At 46.4% G+C, this 7,662-nt stretch overlaps 1 protein-coding gene across 1 annotated transcript in view; it reads right to left on the bottom strand.

Annotated features, from left to right (window-relative positions):
- SLC47A1 (solute carrier family 47 (multidrug and toxin extrusion), member 1) overlaps positions 1-7,662 on the bottom strand; it is a 39,367-nt gene that overhangs the window by 30,723 nt on the left and 982 nt on the right. The gene's annotated exons all lie outside the window — the stretch shown is intronic.

Here is a 7,662-nt window from a genome sequence, read left to right as displayed (position 1 = left end):
GCTCCCGGAGCGCCTGCTCTGCACGCAGGCTGGGAGACCGCACAGGACTTGACTGTGCGGACGCTCTTCTTCCCGCCCCACCCCGCCCGCGTGCGCCCGTTCTTTAACTTAGACTCTGCCAGGATAGCGCGCGAGGCCACATTTTCAAGCGTCAGGACTCAGGTTCTCTGGTCTTGGATGTTTATCCAACAGCTGGATAAGGGTATTGATTTTTAAAATGCTCCGTGAGAGAGTTGTGAGTTAAGTTTTAGTGTGGGCAAAATGAGGACTATAGCCTGGAAGGTGACATTTCAGAGAGCTCTGAGGAACTGCTCCGAAAATGGGAGTGGGGGTAGAGGGGGGTCAGTATTATGCACTATTTTAGTGAAGGGGGCAGTGTGCAGTCAAGCACACTCTTTGGCAAAGGTTTCCTGCTGGTTAGGAGCAGATGTCCCCCTTCATGATTTTAGTGTTTTTCTAGACATGAGGAGATGCAAGAATTAGGCTCATAAAATCTTCTCCTGAGAATATCTTCTGAAGGCTTGTTCTGCCAGGATTTTCCCAGCCTCATTCCTGATCTCCACTCTGAAATCCTTTCAGGGTGTGATGAAGGCTGGGGCTGCAGTGGCCAGTGACTGCATCCTGGTAGAGGCAGATGGCCAGTGCCAAGTGTTTGTTGGCAAAGGGACCAAGAGGCTGTGTGTCAGCAAACCTGGGCTCAGGAGACACCACCAAGGTCTATGGGGAGAGTGCCAGCAACTTGCTGGTCCCTCAGAGCCTCAGTTTTCCCATCTGTGAACTCGAAACCATATCTACAACCGCCCTTTGTGGTGAGGATTAAATGAGATGGTGTGGTCCAGTGGTTGGAACTCTGCACTTTCGCTGCCAGTGACAAGGGTTCAGTCCTCCCCTGGGGAACTAACGTCCCTCAAGTCAGGTGGCCAAAAGAAAGAACGTTGAGATGGACTAAGAGCTCTCAGCCTGGTTGGTACAGGGTAATTGCCTAAGAAAAGTTAGCCACCAAGACAAGAGTGATTTCAGTAACAGTCAAAGTTCCCTCTGTTTTAAGAGGCCCAATTCTAGAAAAAGGAAAACATAAATCCTGAGAGGGTCACACAGCTAGAAGTCTGGCTTCAGGGATTTACAACAAGGTCATGAGTGTTCTGCCTCCCCATCTGTCTTCCCCACCCTCTTCTCTCAACCATTTAAAAAATTAATTAATTAAATTTAATTTTATTGGGTGTATGGAGTCTTGCCTTCATTGAGGCATGTGGGATCTTAGTTCCACGAGTCTTTCATCATGGTGTGGAGGCTTCTCTCTAGTTACAGAGCTCGGCTTAGTTGCCTGGCAGTGGCATGCGGTATCTTAGTTCCCCCACCAGGGATCGAACCTGAGTCCCTTGCACTGGAAGGCAGATTCTTAACCTGGACCACTATGGAAGTCCCCTCCCCACTATTTGCTCTTCACTCCTCAGCCTCGTCTTTCTCTGTAGGCAGCCCCTCTTTGCTTATTCGGGAGGGTAGCCTCCCCTAATCCTCATTCCCATCTTTCCTACCTTGTGATCCAGATAATAAGACCCTCCCCACTTCTCTTCAGGACCAAACAAACCAAAAACGGAGAAAATTGGTTGGCCCTGTTTACGTTTCCTGCCTGCCTTTGCCACCCTGGCCGGGGAAATAGGGTCTTGTTTGGCTGGACCCAAAACCTTTGGCTCAACTCTATACCAGAAAGGTTGGGTGCTGTCTGTCACTGGCAAGAGTCCCACCAGAGTTACACGGAGGGAGGGTCCCGCCAGACAAAAATGCTAGGATGTATGCTACATCTCCAAGCCCAGCTCTTTAATGGTCTTCTGGTATCCTGGCCAACGTTAGAAGTCATGAAACAGACATGTGATGTATGACTACTGAGAAGATACCAAAACATTGTTCATGGTTATAATTCCAAATGGCCCAAAGAAATTACATGGGGATAAAGCTAATAGGATTAATTAAAGGAATTTAAAAGTTGCTACACTTAAGTCCTTCAACATATATGATCAGTCCTTTATCTTGGTAACAACATATATGAGAATACTGGAAGGAGAAAAGCCTCTTTCACGATTGTTGTTGTTTAGTTGCTTAGTTGTGTCCGACTCTTTGTGACCCCATGGACTGCAGCATGCCAGGCTTCCCTGACCTTCACCATCTCCTGGAGTTTACTCAAACTCATGTCCATTGAGTCGGTGATGCCATCCAACCATCTCATCCTCTGTCATCCCCTTCTCCTCCCGCCTTCAATCTTTCCCAGCATCAGGGTCTTTTCCAATGACTCAGTTCTTCACATCAGGTGCCCAAAGTATTGGAGCTTCAGCTTCAGCATCAGTCCTTCCAATGAATATTCAGAGTTGATTTCCTTTAGGATGGACTGGTTTGATCTCCTTGCTGTCCAAAGGACTCTCACGAGCCTTCAAATAAACCCTCCTGTGACATGGAGCATTCCCAACTCTTTAAAGGACTGTGGGGACTTCCCTGGTGGTCCACTGGTTAAGAATCCTCCTGCCAACGCAGGAGACACAGGTTCAATCCCTGGTCTGGGACATTTCCACATGTAGCAGAGCAACCGAGCCCACTCACCACAGCTACCGAGCTCTCACTCTAGAGCCCGGGAGCCACAGCAGCAAAGATCCAGGGCAGGCAAAAATTAATTAATCAGTTAATTTTTAAAAATAAAGTGCAACGGGACTGTGTCCAGGGACTTCCTTCCAAAGAGCACACCATGGAAGGGTGTGTGTGTGGAGGGGGAGACAGTGACTTAAGAGCAGAGAAACCTGGCAAAGATGACCTCAGCCCCATGACCAAGGTTAACATCAACAGTGATAAATCAGGCTCATAGTATGTGCTTAAGTATGTATCTAGGGGTGCTGTAGCTGGTGGCTTAACCCAACAGCAGTGTATTCTCTCATAGTGCTGAAGGCCAGAAGTCTAAAATGCAGGAGCTGACAGGGCTGGTTCCTTCTCTGGGGCTCGGGGAGCATCTGCTCCAGGGCTCTCTCCTGGCTTCTGGAGTTGTTGGCATCTCTCGGCCTCTGGCAGCATAATTCCAACCTCTGCCTCTGTGTCTGTTTTCTCTCCTTAAAGGACACCAGTCACTGGATCAGAGCCCACCCTAACCCATGTGACCTCATCTTAACCTCATCACATCTGCAAAGACCCCAGTTCCAAATCAGGTCACATCCTGAGGTTCCGGGGGACAGGGATTTGGGGGGAGGAGGGCATCTTGATAGGATGTAATGAAAATGGCACTTTATCTCTATGGTCTTCCTCCCCAAAACCCATAACCCTCCAGTCTAATCATCTGAAAAACATCAGGCAAATCCCAATGGAGAAATATTCTATGAAAACACCTGATAAGCACTCTTCAAATCTGTCAATGTCAACCCAAACAAGAACATTCAGAGAAACTGTCACAGCCAAGGGGAGCCTAAGATAAACGAGGACAGAATGCGCCATGGTGATTGAGTGGGACCCTGGAACAGAAAAGGGACCTTAAGCAAGAACTAAGGAATCTGAGTTAAGTATGGACTTTGGTTAGTAATAATATATCCATAGCAATTCAGCTCCCGGAAGCTATTGTTTACACAGACCCATAGCAACCCCCCACTGCTAGAGCCAATACCTAGAAAACACCCTCCAAAGACTCACCTCTGACAGCAGGTAAAACCACTGTGTAGTTGTGGGGGATTTGGGGAACACTTTGAAGTTGTCTACTTGCAAAGCCACCCTTGTAGCTTTCACCTGTCTTCTGTGGGTTACATTTCATAGGGAATAACATGCCTACAAAACTGTTTACCTGTCTCTGTCTTGGTGTCTTCCATTTTTCATCCACTGGGATTAAAAGAATCAAAGTGAAAGGCTCTCTGGCCAGAGCACAGGCATTTCCGTGCTGTGTGTGCATGCGTGCTAAGTCACTTCAGTTGTGCTGTGGCAGAGCTTCAGAAACAATGTCTGAAGGCTTCCCTGCCGGTTCAGAGGTTAAGAATCTACCAGCCAATGCATGGGACACGGGTTCAGTCCCCGGTCCGGGAAGGTTCTGTGTGCCCAAGAAGCAACTGAACCCCTGTGCCACAGAGCCCTCGAGCCACACCCACTGAAATGTGTGCTCTACAGGAGAAGCCACTGCGATGAGAATCCCATGCACGGCAACTAGAGAGTAGCCCCTGCTCACTGAAATTAGAGAAAGACCGCATGCAGCAACAAAGATCCAGTGCACCTAAAAGTAAATAAATACATATCTGTTTTAATTCATAACAAGAATCTTATCATGAAATATGCCGTGCCGAGTCGCTTCAGTTGTATCCGACTTTTTGTGACCCTGTGGACTGTAGCCCGCCAGACTCCTCTGTCCATGGGATTCTCAAGGCAAGAATACTGGAGTGGGTTGCCATTTCCTTCTCCAGGGGATCTTCCCAATGCAGGAATTGAACCTGAGTCTCCCGCATTGTGGGCAGATTCTTTACCATCTGAACCACCAGAGAAGCTCTAGGAGAGGAGGTAATTTGGAGGTAATTAACGTGCCATGAGGTCACGAGGGTGGAACCTGACGAGAGTGGTGGCTCTAACAGGGGAAGAGAGATCTCCGGGCCCACGCGCGACCGAGAAAGGCCCTGCAAGGACTCAGCAAAATGGCGGCTATCCACACACCAGGAAGAGAGTCCTCACCGGGAACTGGGTCAGCTGGCACCTTCTCTGCAAATTTCAGCCTCCAGAACCACGACAATGGTAATTTCTGTTAAGACACTTCGTCTTTGACGTGTTTTGTAATGGCAGCCCAAGCTGACTAATACAACAGCCATAAGCACGTCACACCACTGCCTGTGGTTTTATGTAACAACGTTCTCTTTCCATCACATCGCCAACCCCCACCTTAATCCAGGACTCTGGCAAGTGCATTCCTCTGGGAGTTCATAATCCTCGAAACAACCCTGGATGGATCACTAACCTATTTCTTCGGGGTAGTTTACAGAGTCTGTCAGCTGAGCAACTTGCCCAGGGCTAAGTGGCTAATGAGTGGCAGAGAGGAGTCTGCAAATTACTTCTGCCTGGTTCCAGAGAAGGTGGAATAAAAGCTCATAATTTTACATCAGGTGATGAGGAGATAGGACTATCCAACTCTGCTCATCTGCTCACCTGTCACCCAGAAAATGGGTTGTGAGTATCTGTTGTTTCTAGGAACAAAACACTGAACTTGAAGAAATTCCATGGAGTCAAATGGGAGAAATGGCTCAGAAATGAAGACGTTGTTTCTCTACTGCCAGGGGGCATCCTAGCCCCCCGAGTCTATAAAATGTATGTATTTATATTCATGTGGGTTGTTTCATTCTTCCCTCTGAGGAGCCTCAAGTTTATGTAGGAGAGCATCTGCAGATCACCAGGAGATGTTTTTAAAAAGCATCTCACATGTACAGATGTGAGAGTTGGATCACAAAGAAGGCTGAGTGCTGAAGAATCAGTGCTTTCGAACTGTGGTGCTGAAGAAGGCTCCTGAGAATCCCTTGGACAGCAAGGAGATCAAACCAGTCAATCCTAAAGGAAATCAGTCCTGAATATTCATTGGAAGGACTGACGCTGAAGCTGAAGCTCTACTACTTTGGCTACCTGATGCAAAGAGCTGACATATTGGAAAAGAACCTGATGCTGGGAAAGATTGAGGGCAGGAGGAGAAGTGGGTGACAGAATGAGATGACTGGATAGCATCATCGAATCAATGGACATGAGTCTACGCAACAAACTCCACGAGATAGTGAAGGACAGGGAAGCCCGACGTGTTGCAGTCCCTGGGGTCACAGAGAGTCAAACACAACTGAATGATGAACAAGGGGTCAGTGGCACTGGGGTGGGGTCTGGGTCTGCATTTCTCCTCCCAGGCAGTCTCTGCTGCAGGTTTTAGGACAACACTCAGAGTAACAAGGCTGAAGAGAAGACTAGAGTGTTAATGCTGGATGGGCCTTAAAGAGTATCCATTGTGTCCTATTTATTTATTTGGTTGTGCCGGGTCTTAGTTGTGGCATGTGCGATCTAGTTCCCTGACAAGGAATGGAATCCAGGCCCCCTGCATTGGGAACCCAAAGTCCTAGCTACTGGACCCCCAGGAAGTCCCTGATATTGAAACAGGAGGCAAGGAGCAGGGCACAACCTAGACGACTCAGAGGCCTAGACCTTGATCCTCAGTATACACTCACTGTAACACATCAGCAAGCTAAATGACACACCCAGAGGCACCATGAGAGTTCTAAAGTCAACCAGCAAAGATCAAAAAGTCTATGTATGAAGCAGGGGACCCAAAGCCGGTGCTCTGGGACAACCTAGAGGGATAAAGTAGAAAGGAAGGTGGGAGGGGGGTTCAGGATTGGGGGGGCACATATATACCTATGGCCAGTTCGTGTTGATGCATGGCAGAAAACAATCACAATATTGCCGAGTATCCTCCAATTAAAATAAATAAATAAATTTAATTATTTTTAAAAAAACAGAATAGTGAAGAACTTAGGGAAAAAAACAAAAACAAAAAGTGAGCAGTAGGCCAATCCCTGGAAATCTCTGCCCCTTCCTCAGAACAATTGGAATAATCTTCCCCTAATTAGCCTGTGGTTTAGCCTGTGAAACCACGCAGCCCTTGAAAGCTCACCACACGACATCTCAAGGCCATACTCACCCTCTGACACAGTCCATACTCTGTGGAGTGTGTTTCTGTCTGAAGAAATCCACTTCTTATCTATCATTTTGTCTCTCACTGAATGCTTTCTGCGATGAGACATCAAGGACCTGAGCTCCATTAGGTCCTGAAACCAGGTCTGTGATCTTAGTTGGAAGACCGTGGGTTTTGGCCGAGTTCAAGTCCCTATCTGAGGTAAATGGTTTCAACATTAAACTGTACTTGATTTTCTCGTGTTACTCTGTCTCTCTTAGACCAGCCAGAAGAACTTAGAAGGGCAGAGGAAAACATTTTTCTCCCTGACAGAGTCTTTTGTCAAGAAAAAGCCACTTCTCACCCAGCCATCTCCTCCCTAGAGATGCCATCCCAGCGTGTAAACACTTCTGAAGTGCCAAAGAGACAATTCGTTAACACAACTTTGTTAATCAGCTATACTCTGGTATAAAATTTAAGATTTGTTTAAAGAGGCAATTTGATCATTTCTAATTTTACTATCAAAACTCATATTTGTACAGTTTGTATCAGTACTATGCTAACATTATTATACTGTTAATTCAATTCCAAAGAAAAATGAACACTTCAGATCTCTAAGGTCTCAGGAAATAAGATATTTTTTTAAGTTTTTCAGCCTTGCTGTGCGGCCCATGGGATCTTAATTCCCTAACCACGGATTAAACCCACAGTCCCTCAATTGGAAGTGCAGAGTCTTAACCAGTGAACCACCAGGGAAGCCCAACACATTTTAATTTTATGAAATTATGTTTTATAATTTATATTTGCATCTTGGTAGAGAGAAGTATACTTTTTAAAGTATATCATGTTATTATAAATTTATGGCAGGAGGGGACTGAAAATACAAAGAGAAAGAGGAAACATGCAAACTGTCTAATAAAGAAGAGCTTGTTCTTATATTTTTTAATTCATCCTAGTATCAAGTCCTGACGGTATTAATATTTCCTGGGTTATAGTTAAACTAATGATGTAGCCCTTTC

Source organism: Bison bison, unplaced genomic scaffold (genome assembly GCF_000754665.1).
Source record: "Bison bison bison isolate TAMUID 2011002044 unplaced genomic scaffold, Bison_UMD1.0 scf7180017864180, whole genome shotgun sequence".
In the NCBI taxonomy this organism is placed as follows: Eukaryota; Metazoa; Chordata; class Mammalia; order Artiodactyla; family Bovidae; genus Bison; species Bison bison.
The sequence above is the reverse complement of the archived record's forward strand: the minus strand, read 5'-3'. Positions and strand labels throughout refer to the sequence as shown.